At 33.4% G+C, this 23,162-nt stretch overlaps 1 protein-coding gene across 3 annotated transcripts in view; it reads right to left on the bottom strand.

Annotated features, from left to right (window-relative positions):
- LOC136038539 (extended synaptotagmin-2-like) overlaps nucleotides 1-18,833 on the bottom strand; it is a 210,858-nt gene extending 192,025 nt beyond the window's left edge. For 2 of the 3 annotated variants that reach the window (XM_065721656.1, XM_065721652.1), the window contains exon 1: nucleotides 18,676-18,833. The gene's annotated coding sequence lies outside the window, so the exon portion shown is untranslated. The remainder of the gene's footprint in view (nucleotides 1-18,675) is intronic. The other variant, XM_065721659.1, reaches the window with a different exon arrangement.
- Between the last annotated feature and the right edge of the window lie 4,329 nt (nucleotides 18,834-23,162).

The raw sequence follows: 23,162 nt of genomic DNA, 5'->3' as shown, positions 1-23,162 counted from the left end.
TTCCCATGGGGGGGGAATGCCAGCCCATTTATAGCTGACTTGTTTTTAAGTCAACTAGAATATAAATTTATGATGGATAAGAATAATCCAAATAATTTAAAACATGTTTTGTCAAATCATAAAAGATATTTAGATGATATTTTGGTCTTAAATTGTAAGGATTTCATTGATATTTCTAAAAATATATATCCATCAGAGCTTACTCTTGAACCTAGTCATGGCGCTGGTCATGAAGATCATTTCTTAGATTTAAATGTTAATATTTGTGATAATAATAAATTAAGTTTTAAAATGTATAATAAAACGGATGATTTTGATTTTGAAGTGATTAGTTTCCCATTCCCTGAAAGTAATATACACTCAAATATCACATATTCTGCGTTTTTCTCGCAGTTACTTCGTTATGCAAGGATTTGTAGTAATTATATTGATTTAAAAAAAGATGTAAAATCTTAAGCCAAAAATTGATATCAAGAGGTTTTTCTGCAAATAAATTAACTTGGAAATTTAAAAAATTTAGTTTTCATTATAACGAACTTTTAAATAAATATGAAAAGAATTATCTGGAAATACTTAAAGAAATTTTTAACTAATTTCGGAGGTTCGATGAATGATGATGCAGCGCCATTTATTTTGAATTGTGTTTCTAATAGAGCGGATTTTTTTTTTAAATAGCCACAAAGTAAAGATGAATTCTATAATTGTTTAGTTCATTAATTTTTTTTTTGCAATGTGTTAATATTTGTGATTTGGTAAATTTTATCATATTTAGTTTACCTATTGTTGCTAAAATGAGGGATATATTAACAGGATAAGCTTGTTTTGGTGTTACTTGGTTGTTTTACATTTGCTGTTTTTTTTTCATAGGCATGTATTTTGGGGGTGATACTTGACACGGGGATGCAATGGATATTCTATGGTAGCCACAACACTTGGCTGGGTAGAGAATTTAAAGTGGCGAAACCCTATAGGCCAGTGTATTCTCCTGATGAGCCCTTGTGTTGGGTTGTTGCCTCTGAATTATTTGTCTTTATTATTTTTTCTATTGTTTGGTAAATGACGACTTATACTTATTGACGACATGACTGCCTGTCCATGGATTATTCTTTATGGTTGATTGTGTTTGGCTATGCTGTTTGACCTATGTGATTGTATGGATGAGTAGGGTTAAGGTCTCATTCAAGTGCTGGTCTATATTAATCACTAATTTAGGAAAACAGTCTTCCTTTTCTCCTTCTCTCTCTCTCTCTTTTTTTTTATGTGTTTGTGCTGTTGCATTGGTGATTTCTCTTTTCATGTTTTCATGATATATCTATATGTATATATATATATATATATATATATATATATATATATATATATATATATATATATATACATATAGTACCGGGAGCCTGGCGGCTTCACCATCGGGCCCCAACATTCGGCACGCTTCTATCTATGGATATTGTTGTTGTCTTCTAACCACAGACAATTTGATACAATGTGCTGCCTTTTCATATAATGGCATAATATTATTATTAAGACTTTTTCATATTATTAAATTATTAAATTAATTCATATTATCATATTATTGAAATTTTTCATATTATTAAAATTATTAAATATTTTCATATTATTAATATATTAAATTAATACTATTATTAATAATTATTAATAATGATTTTCATATTATTAAATTAATATTTAATTTAATAATAATTTTCATACTATTAAATTAAGACTTTTCTAACAACGAGATCTACTAAGCTTCAAACTTTTGGTTTTCTTTTTTTGAGGTTTTAGAGCAGATGTAATCCCTAGTTAAAATATATACAAATATTTTTGCAATTCCTATTTATTTGCTCTTTAAGCAATTTAATGTCTTTTTATACTAAACTCTTTTCAAAGATATTTATTTATTGCATCAAGTCCGATTTCTAACAACAATTTCTACTAGGCTTCAAGCTTTTAGTTTTTTCTAAGATTTGGGGATTGTTACAATCCCTTGTCGAAATAGAGAATCATCATTTGTAATAATTGCAAATTTTCGTTTTTGTGCCTTCCTACTGACATTATATAACCGATTGCATTCAAACCTGTAAGCTTATTCACTTAGCGAGTTGAAGCTGCCCGGCTCTCGGCAGGCTTCTATGTATGGATTCTCATTGTCTCGCTGTCTTTTCGTACTGCAGTCTTTTCAAGGATATTTTATTATTAAAGCAAGTCCGATTTCTAACAACGTTATCTACTAAGTTTCAAACTTTTGGTTTTCTTTTTTAAGGTTTTGAATTCTTGAAATCCCTTGTTAAAATATATACAAATATTTTTTGCAATTACCAGTTTTTTGCTCTTTACACAATTTAATGTCTTTTCATACTAAACTCTTTTCAAAGATATTTGATTATTAAAGCAAGTCCGATTTCTAACAACGATTTCTACTAAGCTTCAAACTTTTGATTTTGTCTTTTAAGGTTTTGAATTGTCGTAATCCCTTATTAAAATATATCCAAAAATTTTTGCAAATCCCATTTTTTTTTTTTTTTTTTTTTTGCTCTTTAAACAATTCAATGTCTTTTCATACTGAACTTTAAATATTTTTTTTTTGAATATTTGTGTATTTTAGATGCAGTTGTTAACGACACTAACACATTTAGCCTGACCTTTAACTCAAAAGGTAGTCCTATATTAGAATTTTAATCTGTAATCAAATGAGCAATACTGAAACGCATGATTTTGTCATCTGTAAATTCTCGACTGTTGTTAGACGCACCTGCAAGTGACGCCAGCGCATGTATTTAAAGCCTCATTTTTTTCTAATTTTTCCGAATTACCCCCCCCCCCAACTCCCCTAAAGAGAGCGGATCCGGTCCAGTTATGTCAGTCACATATCTTGGGCTTGTGCTTATTCTTCCCATCAAATTTCATCCTGATCTCTCCACTCTAAGTGTTTCCAAGATTTCCGGTTCCCCACCCCAACTCCCCCCAATGACACTGGATCCGGTCGGGATATAAAATAAGAGATCTGAGTTACGAGGTCCTTCTAAATATGAAATTTCATTAAGATCCGATCACTCCTTCGTAAGTTAAAAATACCTCATTTTTTCTAATTTATCAGGATTAACCCTCCCCCCAACTCCCTCAAAGAGAGCGGATCCGTTCCGGTTATATCAATCACGTATCTAGGACTGTTGCTCATTTTTCCCACCAAGTTTCATCCCGACCCCTCCACTCTAAGCGTTTTCCAAGATTATAAGAGCTCTGAGACACAATATCCTTCTAAACATCAAATTTCATTAAAATCCGATCACCCGTTCGTAAGTTAAAAATACCTCATTTTTTCTATTTTTTCCGAATTAACCGTCATCCCACTCCCCCCCCCCAGATGGTCGAATCGTGGAAACGACTATTTCTAATTTAATCTGGTCTGGTCCCTGATATCCCTGCCAAATTTCATTTTCCTAGCGTATCTCGAAGTGCCTAAACTAGCAAAACCGAGACAGACAGACAGACCGACAGACTTTGCGATCGCTACATGTCAATTGGTAAATACCAAGTGCCATAATAAAATATAACAAGTTTTTTTTAACTGAAAGTAAGAATTGACATTAAAACTTAACAGGAACAGAAATTACTCCGTATGTGAAAGGGGCTGTTCCCTCCTCAACGCCCCGCTCTTTACGCGAAAGTTAGACTCTTTCTCTCAACTCTAATTTTAACAGGAAAAACTGTAGCGTAAAGAGTGGGGCGTTGAGGAGGGAACAGCCAATTTCATTTACGGAGTAATTTCTGTTCCTGTTAAGTTTTAATGTCGCTCCTTACTTTCAGTTAAAAAAAAAACTTTTTTTTTATTTAATTTCTGAACATTTTTGAATCAATGTATGTTTTGTTTTTGGCTCTCCGGACATGAATAATTAAAATTAAATTTGCATATTATTTTTTTTTAGCTAAATGGCTTTCTCTTAGTTTTGATCGGATGATTTTGAGAAAAAAGGGATGGGGGAGGAGGCCTCGTTCCCCTCCAATCTTTTGGTTACTTAAAAAATCAACTAGAACTTTTAATTTTTTACGAATGTTTTTATTAGTAAAAAATATACGTAACTTACGAATTAACTTACGTAACAAACTTCTATATTGGTATATTTTTATTACGTATATGAGGAGGTTTGCCCACTCGTTAATACCTCGCTCTTTACACTAAAGCTTAAATTTCGTCCTAATTTTTTAAGAATGACCCCTCATCACAAAGGCCGTAGAATAGATAGTTGCAATTACTAAAAATACTTTAGCGCAGAGAGCGAGGTATTTGGGACGAGATGAACCCTTCATGTGCGTAATAATTTCTATTCGTTTTAAGTTTAAATGCTGCTCCTTACTTTCAGTTAAAAAAAACTTTTTAATATTTATTTTTTCATTGTTTTTTGTTTTAAATAATGCTAGAAAATCGTGCGCCTCCTTCATGGAATTTTTCGTCCCCTATAACGAATTCCTGCATGTAAAGATCCTCCCACGTAACTCCTTCCCCTCAACACCCCCCAGCCAAAAAATTCCCCTGAAAACGTCTGTACACTTCCCAATAACCATTATTATATGTAAACAATGGTCAAAGTTTGTAACTTGCAGCCCCTCCCCCGGGGAGTAAGTCGTCACCAAAGACATAGTTATTAGGTTTTTCGACTATGCTGAACAAAACGGCACTCTCAAAATTTTGATTTGTTGACTTTGGGAAAAATGAGCGTGAGAGGGGGCCTAGGTGTCCTCTTAATTTTTTTGGTCACTTAAAAAGGGCACTAGAACTTTTAATTTCCGTTAGAATGAGCCCTCTCGCGACATTCTAGAATCACTGGGTTCATACGATCACTCCTGGGGAAAAGAAAAAAAAACAAATAAACACGCACCCGTGATCGGTCTTCTGGCAAAAAATACGAATTTCCACATTTTTCCGGATAAGAGCTTGGAACTTCTACAGTGGGGTTCTCTGATACGCTGAATGTGATAGTGTGATTTTCGTTAAGATTCTATGACTTTTGGGGGGTGTTTCCCCTATTTTCCAAAATAAGGCAAATTTTCTCAGGCTCACAACTTTTGATGGGTGTGACCAAATTTGATGAAACTTATATATTTAGAATCAGCATAAAAATCGGATCCTTTTGATGCATCTATTAGTATAAAAAATCTAAGACAGATTTTAAACAACGATATATACAAATATTTTTCAATTACCAGTTTTTTGCCTCTGAAGCAATTTAATATAAACTTTTACTTGGATGAAAAATTACAGTGGAGACAAAAAAGAAAAAAGAGGTTTAACATTCCTTTTTTTCAAACTGAAATTGTTATTTTAATCTTCTTCTCCGATCCGTGGGATATAAGTAAGTAAGTAAGTAAGACGGCACTAGACCTTTAAGGTCCAAACCGGCGGTGCTGATCTCCGTTTCATGGCCCTTCAACCAGGAAGTGCAATGGGGGGTTGGGGGCCAACCATCATGTGGTATATAGGGGCCAACCATCCATGGGATATAGGGACGAATAAATAAATCTTATCTTAGCAGGGGAAAGGAGGTGAAAAATTTAGTGTTTGTTTTAAAATTGAGGTTGCTATCTGTTTTTATTTTTATTTTTTTTTGTAAATTCTCTATACTTTCTTTATAATCCTTCCAATCCGTGCGATAAAGGGACAAATATGAAAATCATAATTTAACAGGATAGCAAAAAAGGAAGAAAAGATCGTTTAATGGCGTCCTTACTGAGAGAATCCTGAACCACATAACATAAAAAAATTGTCTCTAACTGAAGTGAAGAGTGAGATTAAGTTAAATCGTACAGAAATAGCCGAAGGTATAGAGTGGCCTAAATAGGTGGCAGCAAAGTGGATTGATGCTCTGTTTGGCAATCAGGGAACCTAGTTTCGATTGCTACTACCGCACGGTTGAGAGAACAGTTTGCTACCTATCCCAGTAAAAAAGACTCAACAACTGAAACACCGACAATAACCTTTCGACATTCTATGCGCCATCAATGGCTTCGAAGGATTTTTATCCTATCCTTCTATGCTAAAAACTAGCCTGACGCATTCTGAAGTTCTCTAGCATAACGTAATGGCTTTCTAGATTTACTGAACAGAAGCATTTCAAAGTCATCATTCAAATCTTCCAACTTAAGCTATGTCTTTGGAAACTATCAAAGGTGTAGCATGTAGGTCATTATTTCCAATCAGGATATTTCCTGACCCTATTGCCTAGCCAACTCATTCTTGTTACTATTTCCACACTTGTCCCTACATAATTTCTGTTTCAGAGAAATGTTTATGTTAAAAACCATTTCAAATATTTTATCCTGAAAACTAAAAATTATTTGATATATACTCCCTTGTCATAGTCAGGCGAATTTGCAAAAATTCATTTTGGAAAGGAAGGGGTGGCATCGTAACCTTTAGAGGGTTTAGGGAAGTGGCAATAGCACTCTAATTTATGGTTCTTTCTCTTGATTTTGAGCAACATTTTTTCAGTCTTTTTGTATCTCTGTCGCCAATTTCAGCTAATTAAAAGAAAGTGGTGAGGGTCTAACCTGAGCAGCTTTTACGGAAAGTTTAGACCCCCGGTCGTATTGACGAATATAAGATTGGGATTTTTGGAAGCAGCCTTTAGTTCCTGTATGAGACCCCAAAAGCAGGGCTTTTGCTTGCCCTTGAGCTAAAAGCTCACAACACAATTTTAAAAGCGGAGTCCCAACGAAAATAAGTCTAGGATGCATTATTAAAATTCTTTCTAATTTATGCAAAAGATGGTACTTCCAAAGTGATTAAGCGTCCAAAGTGATTAATCTTAAAATTAAACCGTAAAAATTTAGAGGAAAAAGGTTCGAGCGAGATTGACAAAAAAGAAAGCAATTTATACACTTATTCAAGACTTTAAAAATATTACTGAAGACTTTTTTTAACCTCACGACAGATTTTTACGCAACTATAAATGCTAAGACATACTCGTAAGAAAGATAACAATGAGAGTCTTCACAATGATGATTTCCAGGGAAGAGTTAAAAATTCAAACGATCGCATCGGTTGGCTTGAAAACACAAAAAGTACGTTATTAGGCAGAAAAATTCCTACAAATCTTTTTCCTGCTGATACTTCTCCCTATTTGACCGACTACAGTCGGCAGCATTATTTACAATTTATGTGGTAGCAAAAAAAAAACTGACTGTCTTGCAATGCAAGTTTAGAGTCCTAAAGTAACGTTTCAACACAAAACGCACGTTTTTTTAAACATTTTTTTTTACTTCACCTTAAGCAGTGGATTTTTCAGGGCTACAGACACACGCTTGCTGCAGCCAAAACGTTTCAACACATAACGCTTCAACACAAAATAACGTTTCAACAGAAAATTTCTCTATCAAGCCAACGTAACGTTTCAACACAAAACGCTTTAACACAAAGTAACATTTCAATACAAAATTTCACTATCAAGCCTAAAGTAAGTTTAAACACAAAATGCATGTTTTTTTAAACATATTCTTTTTTAATTTCACTTTAAGCAGCGGATTTTTCAGAGCTATTGACACAAGCTTGCTGCAGCCAAAACTTTTCAACACAAAATAACGTCTCAACAGAAAATTTCTCTATCAAGCCAAAGTAACGTTTCAACACAAAGTAACGTTTCAACACAAAATTTCTCTACCAAGCCTAAAGTAAGTTTAAACACAAAACGCATGTTTTTTTAAACATATTCTTTTTTTAATTTCACTTTAAGCAGCAGATTTTTCAGAGCTATTGACACACGCTTGCTGCAGCCAAAACGCTCTGACACAAAACGCTTCAACACATAGTGACGTTTCAACACAAAATTTCTCTATCAAGCGTAAAGTCACGTTTCAACACAAAACACATGTTTTTTTAAAAAAAAACATTTTTTTTCACTTTAAGCAGCAGATTTTTAGAGCTATTGACACATGTTTGGTCCATGGAATTCAAGCTCACAAAAAAACACAACCAAATTCGAAAAACTAATCTGTCTTTCCCATTTTCAACGCAGAATTAAAGTCCTTACATTACCCTTATTTCAACAAGGTTTAAAACGTCTACCTTTTTTATTAAAATGTATCTCTGAAGCCCTTACTTTAAATGGGATGTTTGCAAAATTTGGAGTTATTACCCCTGGAGCTGCACATGTCATGTCACTCTCAGAGGTAGATTTCTTTGGCCTTTTGACAGTTATAATAAAAATTCATATCTAAAATTTGATTGGATACCATATGGTATTTGGGGTGCAAGAGACGTTGAATAGGCGTCTAGTTGCCCTCCAATACGTTTTGGTCCTTTAAAAAGGCACTAAAAATTTAAAGTTGTTGTGATCAAATGAGTACAACTGAAACTCACGATTTTATCATGCTTAAATTGTCGGCTATAGTAAATATTTGTGCATTCTAGATACACTTGTTAACGACACTAACACATTTAGCCTGACCTTCTACTCAAAAGGTAGCCCTATATTAGAATTTCAATTTGTGATCAAATGAGTATTATTGAAACGCATGATTTTGCCATCTGTAAATTCTCGACTGTTGTTAGACACACCTGCATGCGACGCCAACGCATGCATTTAGATCTTTGACGCAACATTGTAACTACAGAATAGAAGCGTAATATTAATTTCCTTCTTTTTTTGCCCGGAATCTGGAAATAAAAAAAAATACTTATGGACTATCTTTGCAAAATTTCTCTATCATGCCAAGCCGCATTTCCCTAAAAAATACAAACCACAAAAAAGGACTTAGATATTTATCCAAGCGGGAGTCAGTGAAGCAAAGTGATTTAAAAAATTGATTTAGAAACAAATCAAGGAACACCTCCTACTGAACAAGCGAATGAAGACAGTAGTGAGGTACGGAACGAAGCTCTTAAGACGAATGACGAAATAGTAAAATTTAGAATTACATTGCTCTCTGACTGTTCCCCTGTAAGTTAAAGCTTCTTTCTCAGTATGTCCTTTGATCTTTAGCAAGATTCACAGGACACTCCAATACTCAAAAACAGGCTTCTAGTCGTCGCAGGCACACAGTTACTCTAGTTGTTTGAACCCTGATCCTTTCTGTCACTCTACCCTAAGGGGTGGAGGAAGTTTTTTTTTAATTTTGGATAGAAGTCAATCGGACCCTGTTCAGAATTTCTGTTTCATCTACAGACTTGTAAGTAAAAGACACTTGACCTTTATTTCTGCACATATCTATAGTTTTTGATCGGCATTGCACAGAATTACTTACAGTTCGTTATCCAAAACTGTTTGAAAAAAAAATAATTGACGTTCCATATCTAGCATGCGCACAGTCTTGTCAATCCTACCCTGTTTGGATTCCTATGATTTCCAACTCTATTTGTCTCCTATAATATTCCCGTTTGTGAAAATGTACAATAATTAGGACTAAGAGTTAGCAATGATTTACAAAGTCTGTTTCGTTTTTCTGCATAAACAAACAAAAACTGAACATAGAAAGAACTTTTTATCTTTCTTTATCCAAGCTGTTCTCTTTACTTTCTGTTAATCCAAAAAACAGAGAAGCAAACAAAACAGGTTATCTATTTTTATCCAAGCTCTTTGATGGGCTTTCGTTTTGTCTTTCAGAGGCACCACAGCAATGCCTCAGTAATGAGCTGAGTGGCCTTCTGTGTATAATTCATTTGTCTGTTGTTTTTTTGTTTTTTTTTATCTGGCAACTTGGTAAAGAAGAGGCGGTCGCAGAGACTTGGGAAGGAACTCATTCAATTAGAAATGAAAGTCCTAGTGCAGTTTTTGAGTCAAAGGCTCTAATCACTAAGCGAGTTGAAGCTGCCGGGCCCCGGCTCTCGGCAGGCTTCTATGTATGGATTCTCAATGTCGCCTGTCTTCTAACCGCAGACAATTTGAGACAATTCGCTGTCTTTTCAAGGATATTTTATTATTAAAGCAAGTCCGATTTCTAACAACGATATCTACTAAGGTGGTATAGAATTTATTTGTTCAGGCAGGAAGAATGGGATGCAAGGTAGGGAGTAGGGCTCATGATGAATAGGAAGCTTCTAAGTCTTACTTAGGTTGGGAAGATATTAACAAAAGAATTATAGTTACTCATTTCACAACTAAAAACTGTGATATATCAGTCATAGTAGTATATGGCCTTGTAAGACCAACTGATGTGGAGATAGTATTGACTCACACAAATTTTACTTACAGCTAGAGGAACAAACAGAAAGGATCCTGGGTGGAAAGATGTTAGGGGATTTTAATGTCCAGGTTGGTAAAAATACGGATAGATGATACCATAGCCTAGGTAAATTTGGTGTAGGAAAGGAAAATAGCAACAATTATTAGCTGCTAATTTATTACAACATGCAAAAACTGTTTAGTGCATGAAACTATTTTTCACCTTAAGTAATTTCTGTACATATAAATTTAAATATCCACCTTTACTTTGGGTAGCAAAAGTCCAAAAAAATCATGTATTATCTGCTCGTATTTTCTTTCTTTTTTTTTGTTTCAGAAAAAAAAAACACTTTGAAAAAAACTACATTGTAAAATTATGATGTATTATTTCTTGAGTATTTTGTTTTCAAATACAGTTTCTATTGAATTTTCGAAACAGGAGATATCTTATATTGCACCATAGCCAGGAAAAAAGAGGGGCTGGACATATTAAGATAAAAACTCTGAAAATTACTCACAAAAATAAAACAGACTTGTAAAAAATGTTGCAACTCACAAAATTTAACAGTTCGAAATAGGGATGAAACCTTTTAAGTGACAGTGAAACAAATATAATATTTTTTACCTGGATATTTTGTACACTGTATATGTGTCCGAAATATCCAGTCAAAAAAATTATATTTTTTTCACTGCCAATTAAAACGTTTCATTCCTATTTCGAACTGTTAAATTTTCGTCATGGAAAGGCAGTGTAGTCTTCAAAGTTATCTATGTGACTCACAAACTTTTTGTCTTTCTTACAGGCTTATAATTTCACACCAAAGAATCAATGAGGACTTGCAATCCTTTACTAGTTAAAAATGTAACATAGCAGCAATGGATATAAACAACAATGGTTAAAAAAAAACAAGACTCATTTGGCTTCTCATTATGACACATGATTAAGAAAGTATGTGACTAGTGCACAAAAATGAGTCACAGAATTACACCAATGATATTGAAAAACTATTTTTAACAAGGAAACATAGGACAGTGATCTCTCCTTTTCTCTTTGCTAATATGAATAAGCTAAAATATTTCTATAGTTTTTTTTCAAGTTTTATGTTCAGCAATTTAGAAGCAAATTCACATATTTCCTGAATGTTTACAAATGATAAGCTATAATATTCAAGCCCATTTACAAATATGCACACTACTGGCCAAATTACTATCAAGTCACTTAAATACCTTAGATTATTCAATATGTTAAATAATTATCAAGTACCTTTTGTTTGTTAAATACCTTAGGGGGTTTAATATCTTAAACAAATTGTTAAACATCTTATGGTTGTAAAAACAGTTAAGCGAGATTAAAACTTAACAGAAATTGCCTCTGTGTATGAAAGGGGCTGTTCCCTCCTCAGCGCCCCACACTTTACACTAAAGTTTGACTGGGTCTCAATCCTGCTTTATAAAACAGTAGACAACTTAGCATAAAGAGCAAGGGGTCGAGCAGGGAACAGACCCTTTCATACACGAGTACTTTCTGTTCATTTTAAGTTTTAATGTTGCTCCTTGCTTTCAGCTTAAAAAAAAATTGTTTTTTTATTTAATTTCTGAACCTTTTTGAATTAATGCATGTTTTAAATTTGCCTCTCAAAACATGAATAATTAAAACAAATTTTCATTTTTTTTTTTTTTTTGCTAAATGGCTTTCTCTTAGTTTTGATTGGACAATTTTGAGAAAAAGGGGTGCGGGAGGAGGCCTGGTTTCCCTCCAATTTTTCGGTTACTTAAAAAGGCAACTAGAACTTTTAACTTCTATCAAACGTTTTTATTAGTAAAAATAAACGTAACTTACGAATTAACTTATGTAATAAACATCTGTATTTGTATATTTTTACTACCTATATGAGGGGGTTTACCCCCTCGTTAATACCTCAGTATTTATGCTAAAGTTTTAATTTTGTCCCAATTCTTTAAGAATGACCTTTGAATCACAACGGCCATAGATAATCCCCTTGAAAACGTCTGTACACTTCCCAATAACCAAGACTGTATGTAAACACTGGTCAAAGTTTGTAACTTGCAGCCCCTCCCCTGGAGTCTGTGGGGGAGTAAGTTAGCCCCAAAGACATAGTTTTTATGTATTTCGACTATGCTGAACAAAATGGCTATATCAGAATTTTGATCTGTTGACTTTGGGAAAAAATGAGTGTGGGAGGGGGCCTAGGGGCCCTCCAGTTTTTTGGTCACTTACAAAGAGCAGTAGATCTTTTAATTTCCGTCTCGCGATACTCTAGGACCATCTGGTCAATACAATCACCCCTGGAAAAAAAAAACAATAAACATGCACCCATGATCAGTCCTCTGGTAAAAAATATGAAGTTCCACATTTTTGTAGATAGGAGTTTGAAACTTTACAGTAGGACTCTCTGATATGCTGAATGCAACTGTGTGATTTTCATGATGATCCTGTGAGTTTTAGGGGATGTTTCTCCCTATTTTCCAAAACAAGGCGAATTTTCTTGGGCTCATAACTTTTGATGAGTAAGACTAAATTTGATGAAACCTATATATTTAAAATCAGCATAAGAATCTGATTCTTTTAATGTATCTATTAGTATAAAAATTCTGTTTCTTAGGGTTTTGTTTACTATTGAGCCGGGTTGCTCCTTGCTACAGTTTGTTACCACAAACTGTTTGACAAGCTAAGAAGGTACACACTAAGTAGTCAGATGTAGACATTTGGTGCTAATGTAAGATAATATTTATTTCCAAAGACTATCACAAGCTATAATAGAATCAAATTTGCTTTTTATGTCACATAAAAGAAGAAAAACAGCAAAACATAAACAATCAAAACATCAGACAAATATTAAAAGCTAATTAAAAGACACTTATCATACACAAAAATAATCAATATAAAATTAAAACAAAAATTAGTTAAATTATCATACAAAAATTCAATGTACAAAAATTAGTAAATAAACTTACACTTCTATTAACAAAAAACACAAGAAAGAGTGGGGTGTTCACATTTTCAATATATGGAGAGAAAAGGAAACTGCACAGGAGAGAAAACTAAATACAATGCCAGAATAAGATCAGATGCCTCCCAAAGGAGAAAAAATAAAATAAAATGCCAAGTTACAAACAGCTAAAAAAGAAACAAAAAATACCAAAGCACAGTTTTTTGTCGTTTTTTATTTAAAAATACAGTTGCTAAGATTATACTTGTCAAATTTACTAATTACCAAATCCAATGAAAAATGAGGATCATAAGCCATATTTTTTTATTGCTTAAGGAAGAGGATTGGCATAACACTATAAATATCAAAATTAAATGAGTGAAGTTTAAAATCACTAACATGTTTTTCTAGAACAACTTGAGACATGGTAGCCCTGTACAGCTAACCTGTGCTTAGGGATTTATCCCTCTTTCTGGGATTCCTAATATTTGAAATCAAATAAGAATTACAAAAGGTATGAAGCTAAAAGGAAAAATGTTTGAATACTAGTCTGAAAAAGTCAACTGTTGAATTTTAAAATATCAATAAAGTCTGAGGAAAAATTGGGATACAAAAAACTTCTTCTCAGGGCAAGTATTAAAAATGAGATAATTTCATTTTAGCAGTGATGGGATGACGAATAGGAATCAGATTTGTTATATTTGTTGTTTTTCAAAGTAACAAAACTGCACCAGGAATCAAGTAATTTTTCCAAGTAAAATTGTTTTAATTTTTCCAAGTAAAATTAAAATTTCAAGTAAAATTGTTCTACTACTTGTTCTTGAACTACTATGACTTGTTCTTGAAAACTATTACTGAAAACTATTGAAAACTTGTTCTTGAAAATATGTTCTTGAACTACTTTTACTGTCAAAAGGAAATCTGTATTTTTTTTTCAAAAAGAAGCTATTACTTGAACTATCTGAAACTGGTAATTAGATTTTTCTGCAACAAAAGTGATTGATAACCCATTTTAGTAAGAAACCTTATAAACCTTATAATCAGTTCAATAATATGAGAATGATTGCTATTGTGTAACAATACCTGTTTTTGATGGTTTGTTTTTATTCCTTAGCATTACTTAAAATCTTAATCTTCCCTTTATCTTATTCCCTTAATCTTCCCTTAAATCTTATTCCCTTAATCTTCTGATACTGTTCTTGAACTGCTTTTACTGTCAAAATGAAATCTGTATTTTTTTTTTTTTCAAAAAGAAGCTATTACTTGAACTATCTGAAACTGGTAATTAGATTTTTCTGCAACAAAAGTGATTGATAACCCATTTTAGTAAGAAACCTTATTATCAGTTGAATAATATGAGAATGATTGCTATTGTGTAACAATACCTGTTTTTGATGGTTTGTTTTTATTCCTTAGCATTGCTTAAAATCTTAATCTTCCCTTTATCTTATTCCCTTAAATCTTATTCCCTTATTCTTCCCTTACTGTTCTTGAACTACTTTTACTGTCAAAATGAAATCTGTATTTTTTTTTTCAAAAAGAAGCTATTACTTGAACTATCTGAAACTGGTAATTAGATTTTTCTGCAACAAAAGTGACTGATAATCCACTTTAGTAAGAAACCTTATACACCTTATAATCAGTTGAATAATATGAAAATGATTGCTATTGCTTAACAATACCTGTTTTTATTTCTTAGCATTGCTTAAAATCTTTAAAAAAAAATCTTAAATCATAGCTTGGAGTGAAATAAGGACTTTGATCCTGTTGAATCACTCCTTATGATGACAGTTGCATACATGGTTGATTAGATTCTGGTGTATCCCAGTCAAATCTCAATGGTTTGTCACTCCACTCAGCATCCAGACAGCATTTGAATACATCTGTTCTTCTTCTTCTTATTCAGCAGACGGGCTTTTCAGTTGATACTATTTAGCCCTTTTCCTTTTGGCTCACTCTGTGAGATCGACAGAGCTATGGAGCTGGTTTGTCTTGTATGATTTGTATCTGCTCAGATTTCTTGAAGTATATCTTTTGATACCAGCAGTTGAATTATAAGAGAGTATATATTGATCTCTGTGCTCTGCGGGAGAGTATGGTCAGCAAGACTCTTGGCTGTTGGTGGAATTTTGTGGTGTTTGAAGCATTCTAACATTTTACGTCGCAGGGTATACTGTGCAGACGTCAGCATATTACATTCAAATAGGCAGTGATCTATTGTTTCATTCTTAAGATTACATGACCTGCAAAGGGGGGACGAGGGAACTTCACCACTTGAATTAGGAATCTGATATGAAAATGCCTGAAAATTTAGCCCATTTGAACCTGACCGAATCCTATGATAAATCTTGGAAAGGTGCTTACTTGGGAAAGGTGATGGGGTAGGATTCTTATTAATTATCAGTACCTCTGTAAATCTCCAGCGGTAAATATCTCTAATGGGGATTGGTCTCCCACTTGGCTGGTCAATATTTAAAGCATTTTTGGCTATTTCATCTGCCTTATGGTTACCTATTATACCTGAGTGGCTTGGAATATACTGTATATGAGTTAAAATACCTTTTGTAGCAAAAATATCAATAATCCTAAGACAAAGAAATGTGTCAATATCCATCTTATTTTGAGAAGCTGACGAAAGAAGCTCTAGGCTTGACAAAGAATCAGAATATATTATAATATTTTTAATATTAACTTTCATATATTCATTAACCATGAGGAAATCTAGTGCCATGATTATGGCGTTTAGCTCGGCAGACATTACAGATGAATTATCTTGTAATCTCTCTCCTAAAGCGATATTATGGGTTGGGAAGAAAGCTCCGCTTGCCACTTTCTCATTCATTTTGGACCCATCTACAAAAATTTGGAAATAATTTTTATAAGCAACATTATTTAGTTCGGCAAATTTTTTCTGAATAAAAGAAATGGGGGTAAGTTCTTTGGTCCACTTTGAGAAGTCAGTCTTTATTATGGGGGTTGACCAACTCCAAGGGGGGGTTTGGGGGAATGTGGGTGCAATAGATTTTACTGGCACTGGGAACTTCTTCTGGATATTTGCATATTCATTTGCAACGCCTCTAAACATAGATGGATTTCTTAACCAGTTATGCAGGGTATGAGAATCATTGGCTTCAATTTTTGTAAGGTACTTAATTAGTAGAGATCTTCTTCTTTCATTTATTGGTGATAGTCCACTCTCAGTAAGCAGAAACTTAGTTTTTGTTGGTTTCCTAAGACCAAATATAAGACGAATTATATCATTTTGTGTCGTTTCGATTTTTTGCATGTGGGTCTTAGCACAAGCACCATACACTATGAGGCCATAATCAATATGGGGCCTTATATATGATTTATAAAATTGGATTAGTGTTTTCTCATTACAGCCCCAAGGTGTGGCTAGTAGCCTTTTAATTATTCTTGTTTTTCTATAGCACTTTTTTATTGTATTTGTGATGTGGAGGTGGAAATTTAGTTTTTGGTCAAGTATGAGCCCTAGGTAATTAATTTGATTGTCCTCTGGGATAAGTATTCCATTTAATGTTAGCCTAGCATCATAATGATTTCGCTTATGGTGGAATTGGATAATTTTTGACTTTGTGGGTGCAGTAGGTAAAATGGACTTTTGGGAGAACTTTTCAAATTGGAAAAGTGCATTTTGCAACTTTGAATGCGTAATCTCGAAGGTATTGCCAGTTGCCCATAATACCAGATCGTCAGCGTACTGTAGATTGGTATGTGGGAGGTTCATGTCCCACAGAAAAAGTGAAAATAGGAGGCAGCTCAGGACTGCACCCTGTGGAAGGCCTTTGGTTATTGGAGTTTTGGGTGAAGAGGCTGAACCTACACAAACAATGAAACTTCGGTTTTCTATAAAGGATTTTATGAAGGATACAAGTTTGGGGGGTAGTCCAAGGTTTGTAAGTTTAACTAATAGAATCTGGTGGTCAACATTATCATAAGCTCCTTCAAAATCTAGGAATGCAGCAGTTAAGACATTATTTTTTGATAGGGATTCATTTATTGCATTTGTTAACACTATGAAAGCATCTGTTGATGAGTGGTGTTTCCTGAAGCCAGTTTGAGTATGAGGTATCAGATTATTCTTCTCAACAAACCAAAGCAGCCGATGGTAAATCTGTTGATTCAGCAGAAACAGTGTTCTCCTTGAGGTTGTTCCAGAGGTTTACAACCTGGTTCAAGAAGAAGCTGCATCTTGTTCTGGTCCTTGCATGAAGTTTGTGGATTTTTTTGGGTGTCCTTGTGTTATGTGGGAGGGGTCAATCTCCAGGAGCTCATTTCTTGAGGCTAGATGCTCTCAAGAGAGTGTAAACTCAATTGGAATGCTACTGAACATGGAACTGCACCTGATTACCAATAAACTTTGTATACAATTCAAGTCATCATTCTGAACCTCTACAAGGAGAAATCCTTGTATTATTCCAAGCTATGATATAAGGTAGCCTAATTTAAAGTGATATTTACATTCTATTGAACATTACGTTTATTTGGAACAGTGTAGTTTCATTTTTCAAAACATCCATGAAACAAAAAACAATGAAATCAATACATTTATCAAGATGAACTATTGAAGATGAACCAAAAATTTATTTAGCCTATAAAGTGATGTTAATTCTTAAAAATTTGACTAGGCTAATTCAAGATCCAAGTTTTGATTTAAAAGATTTTTTATTCTCCAGTGTTATAAGTATAAAGGTGTTTAAACACAAATGATTTAGTTGAAATCCCTCACAGCATTTCCTGTAAGTTTCAACTTATTACCCTTAGGGTAACATGAGATGAGAGTACTTCTTCTATCAAAAACAAATAACAAAAAAGGAGCACCATATAATTTCTTATTTTTTAATTTGTGTGAAATTTATAGCCTAGTTAAGTTAGTGACAATTCATCACCACCCTCACTCCTAAAAGTTTTAGATATAGCTCTAGACAATATACAAAACTAAAGCTTAAAAGTGAAAAAATTCTTACTTTATATTAGGCTACACAGCAAGTTTCAATTTGCTAATTCATTATCCTCTAAACATTCAATGTTAATACCAATAGTAGCTCTAACTTAGTACCAGTAGTAGCCTAGTTTTTAAAACATTGCAGATATGACATAGCTAATGACAGCCTGGATTTACATAGTGTCTTTTGATATAGTTTAACATCCATCTTAATATTCTCTGAAAGTTCCATCTTAATGCCCTTAGCATTTCCTGATATGTTACAGATATAGGCTACACTTCTGCCAACCTAGTTGAAGATAGGCCTAGGCCTAGTAAAATATCATTAGATTTAATTGAACATCCTCTTCATATTCCCTAAGAGTTTCAACTTAAAATTCATAACAATTCTTGAAATATTGGAAATATAGCCTACACTTATGATAACTAGGATGCATTGAATTGTAACTTATAGAACTTTGGTTCAATCCTGCTTTCTAGGGCTACAATGAGAGAAAAATGAGATTTCTAGGTTACATTCTATGTATAAAGGACAAAAACAGCCCAGGTCTAATCTACTTTTAGCATTTTTCACTGTACCCACTGACCTAACTTATAATCCTACCTTTGCTCTTCACAATATACTACACACAATTTTTGGATATTGTTGTTGTTGTGAGAGGGATGATGGAGTATACAGATTGACTCTCTTCACTCCAATCCAATCCAATGTTTGGATGGGTTTTTATTCTTTTTCTTCCTTTTGGCTTTCTCTTATAATTTTTTTTTTTTTTCACTAAAAGCTTTTTCCAACAATGCTAAAAACTAGCATAAACTGGTTTTCCGCTGTTTGAAAATTAAGTAAATATCCATGGAAAATCCTAACTGCTAATATTTCTTAAAGGTAGAAAATTCATTTTTTGGTTTCTTAATATATTCTAAGGGATAGGTGGGCTATGAGGAATTGAAAAATGAAAATTAATTTTCAAGAGAATATATACTGGTAAAAAAAAAGATTAATGTTGCAAAATGAATCAAACTATTTTTTGTCTCCTCTCAAAGGAACATTTGTTTTTTTATTATAATACGTTTTGTCGTTCATTAATTTACGATCTGTTGCGTAATATCAGCTGCGCAGCTTTCGGAAACATATTCTGAGTCCGGGGTTACGCTAATTACAGAATATTAGGCCTTTTTAGATTCGGAAGCACATATCTATAAATGAAGAGCAATACAGATAAAAAATAAACAAAAAAGATTAGAAGGTAAACAAGGAAATATGAGCACAAAACAAAACTAATTCCAATGAACGATTGAATAGTGGCTATAATAAGTGAACTCTGACCAATGTACAAAGTGTAAGTGTTTTAGAGGCTTATGTATCTTCAAATGGTAAATGCGAATATATCAGTAGATAAAACTAGCCTTTGTGATGACAAATTTTTTCAAGAGTCCAATTAAAGTTGAACCTAATATGCCATCAAAAAAGGAAGGGGTAAAGGTAAAGATTGATGTTCTCCATGGCATTTATAGTCAGCAAATCTTCATGGAAAAGAATATAGGTGTAACTTAAAACCTTAGTGCAATTGATTTTACAACTATCGGCAACTTGGATACTTCCCATGTTCCCGACCATTAACAAGAAATCTTTAAAGCACAGACAGTTTTGGGTATGAGATAAAAGTAACTGCATCAGTTTGGGAGGCAAATGATGGGATAATATAGCTGAATCATTATAATAATACAGTTAAGTTTTTTTTTTTTTGACGCATAATCATCAACTTTTTTTGACAAATAGATCACCTGCTGATTCAATAGGTTGCTGTTTCACCATCGGGGGTCAAGTGCAAAAACGAGAAACTTCTTGCGCGATAGATACTGCATCTGGAGAATGGTGGAATTAAACTTAGATACTAACTTACTCTTTTAATTTAGATGATTTCCACACAGTACCATCTTCTTTCTGCATTGGTGGCAGGAGATCTATTTCAAAATATGAAAGCCAACCGCTCAATGGCTTTTTTAGTTCATTATATCCGCGTTTACTGCCCACGGAAACTTTTCTGGCTGTTGTTTATCAAGGAATTAAAGCATAAGTATTATGTCACTCCATACCAATTTGGTTTTCAGAAAGACGTAGGGTGTTTAGATACTCTCACCGTGGTTACTAGCTAGTCGATGCAGATAACAGCGATACAACTCTTTTTCTGACTGGAAAAGATGGCCGTGAGTCATTTGACTCTTTGATGTACGCCACCATGTATTTGAGCCAAACAAAGAGCGAATATATCTCCATGAGACATGTACTTGAGGTTGAAAATGCTCTATGTTTGTAAAGTTGCCAGGCAGAGAGCTTTTTTGCTGGTGCTACCTTCGGTTAATATAATTTATCCTGCTTATTCCTAGCATATCTCTTGTTTCTAACACCGAGTATATTTTGAATATCACCCGGTCTTTAGAATTAATTTGCAATATTCTTGAAATATTAAGCTAAGGGTTTGCTAAAATAGGTCTTTATTTTAAGATTGAAAATCCAAATGAGTTTCTTTTCAAATGGGAAAACTTTCCTGAATTTTTTTTCACCCCCTTCAACATTGCTTTGAAGGTAACCCTGTAGAGTAACCTCCCTGTCGACGTGACTAGCAGTTAGTAGATTACTTAAACAAACTTATAATCTACTTCTCTCTTATGTTCAGCTCCAAAGCTGCAATGCATGTGCTTCACTTGTCACAACACTCAGAATTGTATACAACGTAACTACAATACCATTTATAGTCCACTGTGCATCTTTAAAAAAAAATTTTATCCAAGCAGGCAGAAAAAAATAGTTTACATAATTCCAAATTCACTAATTACCTATTTCAGCTTCCCCACATGCTCAAATAAAAAAAAATGGTATAACATTAAAATCTCACAGAACCAATAATCAAACATAGCAGTTTAAAAACAGATTTGAAATCACAACTCAAAAAGTCACAGTTACATCTAACACAATTAATTTCCACAACAATCTGAGGATTTAAATTTTATTGCTTGCACCATTTATATATGTGCAATGTTTATGTAAGGTAACGTATGTTGCGTAATTTATGAATTATTTATTTAATTACTGTATGAATGTTTATTTGTATGCATATAATCGTTTATTCGTCTACTTCTTTATTGATGACTTTTTTTACTTCCTCTTCCTTGTTGTTTCTATTTACATCGTTAGTGTTTTTTTTTAAACTCGATGGGCTCTTCATAAGTTTATTCATCGTAATAACAGAAGGTAGAACGAAAAGAAAAAAAACATAAAAATTACTTTCCTGACTTTGAAGTTAGCAGAGCGTAATCTTTTTGAAGTATGGAAGGTCATATAGGGGCTGTGGGACGACTTACAAGCTGAAGAACAGTTGTTTATTAGCAATTACTTTAAGAATATTAAAAACCTCGACATAATACTTGATAAAAAAAAAAAAATTCAAAACCTCAAATGGCAGCAATTTAAAAAGGCCCAATGAGGAAATAAGAATTCTGAAAAAAGAATCATGAATATCTCAAGCTCATAAGAGGAGTGGGTTTTTTTGTGCATAAATTGCAAGAAGGTTTCTGAAAGGAGAGGCCAATTGCAAATTATTACTGCCTAGGTCCATGTATACTATTTGAAGTATCACTTTTTCAAAAGGACCTTACATTGTAGAGGAACTATGAAATGTCATTCTTTTATGGTCTCGTACTTTATGCAAGCACAAAATACCTGTGTTTGGCGTTTTGGGCTCTAGGATAACCAAACAAAGCTGCTAATCTCTTTATAATTTTCCTTATCGCAATTTAGCTGATTCCTCTTCCCGTCTAAGTTTCGTTCCATTTTGACTGTGATTTTTACAACACTGTCTCTTACGGTACTCCATTTTGATTTTGCTGTTACATTTGGATAATCTTTTGTTCTATATTTTATAAAAGTAAGTAGGTAGCATAATGAAGTTACTTTACAAAATTCTAGTTGATTTTTACTCTAAGCACTATCAGAGTAACAGTAAAATATACTAGATCAATGCGATCAAAATTCTATTTTTACTTAGCCTATGGGCTGTCTGCCTAGCAAGCCTAGGCTACTTGACAGTTCTTGGGGGACACTTAGCCTAATAAATTCTGGTAAATATATGCATGATTCTATAACATGATGAGTCGAGAACACTAATTAGTGCCTCTTTGTGCACATATCAAATAAACAAATTTTTAACTTGCAAATCTAGGCCTAATTTAAACTTCCCTTTTAGATCTAAAGTGACATCTTGACCCAGGCTAATTTCTTCTTTTTAAAACAGTAAAAGTGATAGCAAAATTCTAGTTAATTGACTTTTTGCTATCTCAGAAAGGGTTTAGGTTAGGAAAATGAAACTTTCAGGGATAAAGAAGTCAATTAACTTGAATTTTACCTAAGTGATTAAAAACATAATATAGAATTGTAACTCAATTCTTTCTAATTTAACCCATTTTAAACTTAGCCTATTGGCCTTCCATCTATGTTTAGATAGAAAGTAGGTTGTCCAAGACTAAGCTAGGCTGTAAGAAGCAATTTAAAGGAAATGAGAACCTCCTGGCAGGGTGTCAAGAAGGAAGGTTTGAGTAGGTTAGAATAGAGAAGTAGTATTTACAGATGTGTTGACCTTGGGCTGCTTGTTGCTGCAGTGAGATATTAGTAGTGATATTCCTAATAGCCTGGTTCTCAGGGAAAATATTTTGCTATGCAAATGGGAGCTGGCAATAGTTATAACTAGGTCTAGTCAATTTCAATTAACTAAGTTAGTATAGGCTAATTCCTTTATGAAATAGGCCTGTAGAAAGTGAGGGATGATATTTTTTTAATGAAACAGTGAATTCAGGAATACTTTCATCACTAAGCTGTGAATTAGGTGAACATAACACTTGTTGCCCTTTTGTATGCTCATTCTGAATATAATATTTGTACTGATTAAAAATCCAATTTTTGATGGATCCTTTAAGTTGATACCCTTTTCTCCTATCTTTGGCTAAAGAAGAAGGTTGAAAACAACAATTCTTACCTTAAATTACACTTGCCAGTAGTAGAATGATCATGAGGTTGCTGGTCAGTGAAGATGTGCTGAC

Source organism: Artemia franciscana, chromosome 18 (assembly GCF_032884065.1).
Source record: "Artemia franciscana chromosome 18, ASM3288406v1, whole genome shotgun sequence".
Taxonomy (NCBI): Eukaryota; Metazoa; Arthropoda; class Branchiopoda; order Anostraca; family Artemiidae; genus Artemia; species Artemia franciscana.
Note: the sequence above shows the minus strand (reverse complement) of the source record. Positions and strands in the feature narration are given on the sequence as shown.